This window comes from Mya arenaria, chromosome 10 (assembly GCF_026914265.1).
Source record: "Mya arenaria isolate MELC-2E11 chromosome 10, ASM2691426v1".
NCBI classification, from domain to species: Eukaryota; Metazoa; Mollusca; class Bivalvia; order Myida; family Myidae; genus Mya; species Mya arenaria.
This window is the reverse complement of record NC_069131.1, coordinates 15,094,224-15,102,269: the sequence shown is the minus strand read 5'-3', so window position 1 is coordinate 15,102,269 and position 8,046 is coordinate 15,094,224.

The following is an 8,046-nucleotide window of genomic DNA, read 5'->3' as shown; positions in this document are numbered from 1 at the left end:
CGAAGGTGAGGTTATCGTGTACGATACAGTGGAGACCAACCTGGGCAACGGCTACAGCTCCACCACGGGCAAGTTCACCGCTCCAGTACGAGGACTCTACTTGTTCTTCATGCACATGTGTACGTCTAGAAATAGCCATTCTTTTCTCCAGATTGTGAAGGAAGGCTCAGTCCTCATTGCAAGCAATCAGCATGAAATGGACGGTTATTCCTGTTCTAGTAGTCAGGCATTTGTTCAGCTTGATGCCGGGGTAAAATGCTCCAGTGGGGGCTCGAACAGACTGTTCGAATATCATCCTTTCCGTTGGACCAGTTATGGTGGTGCTCTCATTCACAACTGACGTGATGTTGTCTGCAGTGTTAACAGAAAATAGTAACTTAAATAAACAACGGTAAAGTTCAAGCCCAGGATTTGGAGCGGTACTACTTGCTTATTTTGTGTATAAAATGTTATCATTTATTCTGAAACACATAATTATATAACGCCTCTGCATGAATGTGTTGTCATGGATTTGTTTCCCAAACTGAGAACATATTAAAGCTTTAATATAAAAAAACTGTTTGTGTTTTAACTCAACTGATGTACTCGTTTTTAAAATGTTTTTCCGATTCAAAATTATTGAAACGTTGTTTCTTTGACTTGTGTTTTAGGACTACCAAAACGATTCTATGTTAACGTGTTGTTACAATTTCGAACCCTTCCTATTAGGAAGAAAGAAGCAAGCAATATTTTAGAGAAAAAATAACACCTAAACACTTAATTATAAATTGAACTTTTTTTAGCTATATTTAGGCCTATAGAAGAAATTGGCAAGTTAATCCATCAAAAGCATGAATTATAAAAAAAAAAAAAATCAGGTTCATTGGAATCTACTTTACACTTTTTCATGACTGATTACTGGCGCTCACAAATTGTATACCGTATGCAAGTTCAGGCTATGCAGTTAAGACTATTTATATATGCCGAAAAGTATATTCTACATCCGTAAACGAATCCGTTCGACTAGAATCATATCTACTATGTGACAAAACTAATGGTCAAAACATATCTTAGTATGCAAAGGGTACTACTATTGATTAACGCTTCATACTATGATTTCTTAAACACATCTATCACCCTATTCTTAAACATAACATGGACGTTCTTCTAATTGAGTTCGGCTTTAACAACACATATGAGAAACCATACATATCTCACAAAGATTTTACCTTAATGGCCCATTTGTTACGATAATCAAGTCTTCATTGATATGTAAACTAACATTGTAAAGCACGTTTTATGTCAATAAAAGAGCAGTACAATCTTTTCTTATCATGTAACAGGTTTTGCACAATTACATTTAATATAAAAGTAGCATATATAGTAGACCGACCCCTACGCAACCCAAATTAAGGATCGCTCAGTATATTATTATTTTCTGTCGAGTTTGTTACTCTTTAATTTAATAATCCGGTAAAAAACCTTTGCAAAACAGTTTACTTTAAATGTAATTCCATGGTGATAACTTTGGTTGCTCGAGTCGTTCTTTTTGTATACAGGAACAATAATACCTTTAGACCAATCCAATGGAAAGTGTCACGAATAAAGAATAGCGCTAAATAAATCAACTAGATGCGACGACAGAATATCAACTGCCTCGATAAAATACTCATTCAACAATTGGTCTTTTCTAAATGCTTAACCCCTCCGGAGAGATTTAACTACCGTTTGTATTTCTTCCGAAGTATTAGGATTGTCTAGTTCCTAGAACCTTAAATTAATATTTTCAAAATCATGATTATTGCTATAAAAGCTTGCTTTATGGTTTTCAGCTGAAGGAATATCATTTTGCAATATTAAAAAAACAATTGTAGAATTCATCCATAGAAACATTGCTATTTGTATTAGGTTTATTTCATTTTTTTAACATCACCTGGCCTAGAATGCCTCAACCTTTCATTTTTTTTAGATTTTACTGTTTTCGTAGATCCATTCGTGTACGCTTAACTCAACGCGTGTAGGCTATTTTATATTCAATCACAATTCATCTGTTATAATCATTCTTATCAGTTCTACAATTGAAGTCATATAAGGAATTTTTAAACAACAAATTGACCTCTAGGTAGGCCTGGTCAAATCACACGGACTTTTTAAAATGACAATTTCGTGGTCGTTTTAAGGAATGAATTGCGGGGTTGATGTCATTATTGGGGTATGAACGCAATTGGGTTGGTCAATGTGTGTGGAGTCCGAAGGACTCCACGCGTACTTTGACAAACCCAATTGCGTTTATATCCCCGATAATGACATCCACCCCGCAATTCATTCCTTATATTTACACCAATAGTTCAATATTTCATTCAAGAATTGTTAAAAAAATACTTCATTTCATTTAAGAAAACCTTTCAGTAATCCGTTCTTACCCATTCAGTAAATAGAACGACCCGACTATAACCGGAAACATTTTTTTCAAATGACGTCACAATAACGCGGGAAAAGATCAACCACTTGTAATCACTTTAAAACGTAAAATTGAAACACTTCTGGTACCAATATATTTAAAATATAATAAACTAACACTTTTAAAAATGTTGATCTATATCTTACGGGACCTGCAGACACAATATGACCAATAACAAGATCAATAGCTTTCATGTATATTGTTATGCAATGAATTACGATCCGAACATATCCGAAGATGTTGCGTTCATCGATTGATGAACGCAATTGCCGATATGCAGTTCATTTAAGGAATGGAAATTGAGGTGTAAATATTGAGTTATATACACAACTATTTTACGAAATATTAAACATGTAAAATTATGGACACCATTTTCAATACTTTCGGCACTATGTAAATCAATATTTCGTTGCACGTTATTAATGCCAGTGAGCTTGCCAAATAACCCACGGCGAAAATCATTTTTAAATGCGTCATCCCATTGAACTCTTATTCAATCGGATGGAGGCGCAACAAAACATACAGTACTTTTTGTTTTGATAACAAATAACAGTGAGCAATGATCAGACCACTCCCTAAACTCCTCTACCGTAAATGTGTCAATACAATGAAAATCTTCATCTTACAGTAACAGATAAGATCAGGTATATTCACTTCATGTTCAATACGATGAACAGAATTATTGCACACTATATGATCACGTTTATTTCCTACTCGGGCATTCATATCCCCTGTTATTAAAACTTTTCCCTGAGACTTATAATTATCATTATCGTGTTGTAAAACATCAAAACGATCGACACTGAAGATGTTATACACAGGATAATTTTGGGGCCAAATTTACAGCCCTGTTACAAAAATATCATTTTGAAAGACTGATTTTTTTGTAGTAGGGTTGTATATTTGGCCAAAATTATCCTGCTTATAATATTGTCAATGTCCATCTTTTTTTAAAGAATTGTTATCAAGTTTCACCCAAAAAATAGTAGCATGTCTATTTAGAATAACAGATGCGCCTTTATGAATTAAATCTCTAAAAATTATTTTAGGGAATCCCAAACTCATCAAATTTGGCATGGCCTAACTAAATGTAGGCCAATTTGTCAAGACGAACGCACCACCGCACTATGCTTATTATCATTCAATTATGTCGGATGCGAACAGACTAATAATTCGCATTGTAAGTTATTAAAGGTAAATAACTATATATATAATTATATATATCTAAACTGCCGGTGCGCAAATGTCACAAAGATAACAACCTATACAAAATATACAAGGGCGTTTAAAGATGCTGTCCTAAGCAAATCGATACCATGAAGAAAACTGCCTATGAAAGTATTGTATACATGCGTAGAATTCCATAAATAGCTACAGCAAAATCCTTAAAGGAGAAATCATGTCGCGGGAAGAACATTAAACTTAAAGGCCTAGTTTAAGGAATGTTTGGCATGGCACTCCCCTGCTGTGCATCTCTTACTAGTTGTACTGTTGTCACAGTAGGGGCCAATTTCCTGTGTATTTGTATATTGGCTCAGGCCCATTTAGGGTCCATTTCCATAATAAAAACCTCCAAAACTGCACAGCAGGATACTCAGGGATACTCAGATTAGATAAGACATTTAAGCAATTAGATTAAGATCAATACACAGAGTTTGTGTACTATACACAGTTTTGTTTTGTTTGTTTTTTGTTTGTTGTTGTTATTTTGTTGTTGTTTTTTGTTTGTTGTTTTTTTGTTTTTTTTTGTTGTTTTTTTTGGGTGTTGTTTTTTTGTGTGTGTTTTTTTTTTTTTTTTTTTTGGGGGGGGGGGTCACTGATAAAAGATTTAAGATAAAACTAGGCCTTTAAACGGTATCTGTGACTGCATCTAGTGTATCGCGTTGTCTGATGTTTAGATAATAGTTGGGTTTATCAAAGGAACTAAACAACAGATGATACCATGGCGAAAAAAACTTATATTAAAATTTTATCATTGTGTTCATTGCATTAACTCTTATTTACTGATGTATCACATAGCTTACGTCACATGAATCTTTCGCAATTTTTGCGAATTTTTCCATTTCAAAATTTACCGAGTATGTCTACCACGTAAATCGCAGTAAATTTAGAAATAGCGGTAAATGTACCAGACCTGTAATTATCACGTGATTTTTCACATGCTGAATATACACACACAAAAAAACTGGGGAACCATTACGCGCTGTTTGAAAAGCTGAGGCAGCCACAAAATATTATTTTGATAATGTTAAACTCATTATAAGCTCGTATTGATAATTCTAGGCCTTTTTAAGGAATACTGTATTTGCCAGTGTCTAGTCCATTTAAGACGTTTGTTTCGCCAGCCAATTTTAGTCCTTGAAATAAGTATTTCCCTTAACCCACTCCATGTAACAAACAAGATATTGAAATGCAGTAGAGCACTTTGAAATTGACTGATGTACATCAAAACATACAACATTACTTATACAATTAAATGTATATATGTAAGACATATTTACATTTTGCACACATATCAGATCCATCAGTGATAATCCTCGTTATACTATCGCTGAATATTATTATGAAATTTCAACTTAAACAAAACGCTGTTACTCAGTCAACTGTCCAAAGCTGAATGACTTTCAGCGCCAAAACTCCTCGTGCCACTTGAAACTATGAACGCCACCTATCGGACATCAATTTTCTTCTTATTCATTTCATTCAAACTAAAAAATTATATTTTTCGTATAATATGTTTTATTTAAAGCTTGACTGGGTTCTAGGTCTCACCAAACTTTTTTTAAACAAAAATCATATACTTAGTAATATATTAGGTATTTAAATATATTTATATTTCATTTAAGTATTACAACATGGATCCATTCCATTAAGAATTAGAAACAATTGTGTACGTAGGATGCAATACCACTGGTACCAAATCGTTTGAAATGGCCCCCAGCCTGATAGCATGAAAGAAAACGGGTTCAAGCACGCGACTGGCCTTGTGCTTAATTAAAGATTTTCTCTTAGGAAATCTTTGCGCTTATTTAATTAATTAACTGTCATGATCGTACTTGCTTCCATTACCTGCAAGAATGACATTAATTACATCGATATCATAATGATTCCGTTTGTTGATAGAACTTTAGAATTTACGCTTTGAATTACGCGTGAATAAACTGTATCTAAATGGACTGTGATGTTTCACTTGGCTGAAAAGTACCCGTGCATTTGTTGTATTTTGAAAAAAAACTGAGGTTCCCGTGCCCCATTATAATTGACAATGAATTCCTCTCGTGCGTCTGTTCTTGTGGCTGAGTTTCCCATGCAATAGTTTTATATTAATAATAAATTTCTTTCGTCAATCGGTTGCATTTTGAGAATTAAGAGAATGAAATTCCCGAGCAACGACCAAATCTTTAAAATTAATTTCTCTCGTTCATCGGATGTTTCTTGAGGCTACTTTTCTCCCGTACGTGGGCTGTATCTTGAAAGTTTTCCGTTCTACGGTTCTTTGTTAATAAATTTCTCTAGTGCATCGGTTATATATTGAGAGACTGATTTAATCACGTGAAAAAATTATATTATATAGGATGTATCACACATTTACATGGCTGAAATTGAAGAAATATCACATATTCATATGACTAACATATATTGATCAACATGTCAATGGGAACTATGATATAATAAGAGAAAACGTACACTGTAGTACTATAAGTCTAGCTTTAACAAAAGTATAGACACACATGAAAATCAATAACATACTAATCAGCTCCATATAAAATATCTGAGCGCATCACGAATGCTTTTGGAATATATATACTCAGTTTTCTAATTAACAATTGATTTTCAGTATTCATTAATTCTATAAATTTACACATATTTGGAGATCTCCAGTAACAAATTGGGATATATTGTGTTCTTAATTGAGAGTACATTCTACATTGTAATACAAAATAGAATTCATCTTCTAACACATTGCAGATTGTGCATTTGCGTTCATTTATAGGTACACTGGCAGGTCTTGCCCATCTTCCTGTTTCAATACATAATCTATGCGAGGAGCATCGTAGTTTTGTCATACTAGTACATAATTTTCTAACACCTATACATTTTAAATATGGCTGTAGTTGAAATTGTGCAATACATCTGTAAAATAAAGCTCTGGATGAATCATTTAGTCTACCAGTCCAATTTTGAATAAATTGATCTTTAATTCTTTGTTTGACTAAACTAAGAAATACATTTGCATTTCCGACATTTTGATAAAACCATGCATCGTTAAGGCCAAGGTTACATAATAAATCTCTTACTAACGAACACCAGTTTTTCTTATAAGGAAATTGATCTACATCATTTTTCAACATTAGATATACCTTTGCTACATATTTGTTTTCATTTGTACATACAATTTTTGTCCAATATTTTACAATGTTGTAAAAACGTAATGACTGAAGTGAAAGTCTGCCCAGTTCACCGTATATGAAATCATTTTGTTTTGATTTTTTAACTCCAAGTAACTGTTTACAAAATGACAAATGAGTCCTTTCTATAGCATTACCGTGTATAAAACCACACACTTCGCTGCTATAATTTAAGATTGGTAATACTAATTTATCAAATAGTTCTAATCTATGTTGCACAGAGATATTTGTAAATTTATATAAGTACTTGTTCATTTTAAATATAGCCTTTTGCGCTTGACCCGAAAGTGTGTTTTGTGCTTCAGAAAAAGAACCTCCAGTAGTGAATACAATACCTAGGTATGTAAATTTGTTTACAACTTCAACAGGACAGTTATTATAATAAAACATAGTATCAACATACAATCGGCCACCTTTGCGAAAAATCATAATTTTAGTTTTATCAGTGTTAACAACTAATTTCCACTTATTACAATATTCATATAACATATCTAGACTATTCTGTAATTCATTTTCAGTGTTTGCAAATAAAATAATATCATCCGCGTATAAAATAAGAAATATTTTAAACATATTGACATCTATACCTTGCATACCACTATGTATATACATGTCTTCAATATCATTTAGAAACATAGCAAATAAAAATGGTGATAAGCATTCACCCTGACGTACCCCTAAAATATAATTAAATGGTTCGCTTAAAGAGTTTCAATATTTTACTCTTGATTTTACTGAGTTGTACATAGATCTTATAATATTCAATATTTTGCCACGGACGCCTAATTGTATTAATTTCAGCCACAAGTTGTCTCTAACAACATAATCAAAGGCTTTGCTAAAATCAATAAAAGCGCAATATAATTTTTTACCGTTATTAATCATATGAAAAATCAAACCATGCAAAACAAATATATTATCTACCGTGCCCATTTTTTGACTGAAGCCTGACTGGGCCTCAATATATACACCATAAACATATATACACCAGTCTATTATTTAAAACACGTGAAAATAATTTACCTAATGTACTCAATAACGTAATTCCTCTATAATTGTTTTCATCATTGATATTGCCTTTTTTATGTAGGGGTATTACAGATCCTTCAGACCAACTTTCTGGGAAGTATCCTACTTCAAAAAATTTGTTAAACAGGTTTAACAAAAATGGCATTAAAACATGTTTACCATTAATAA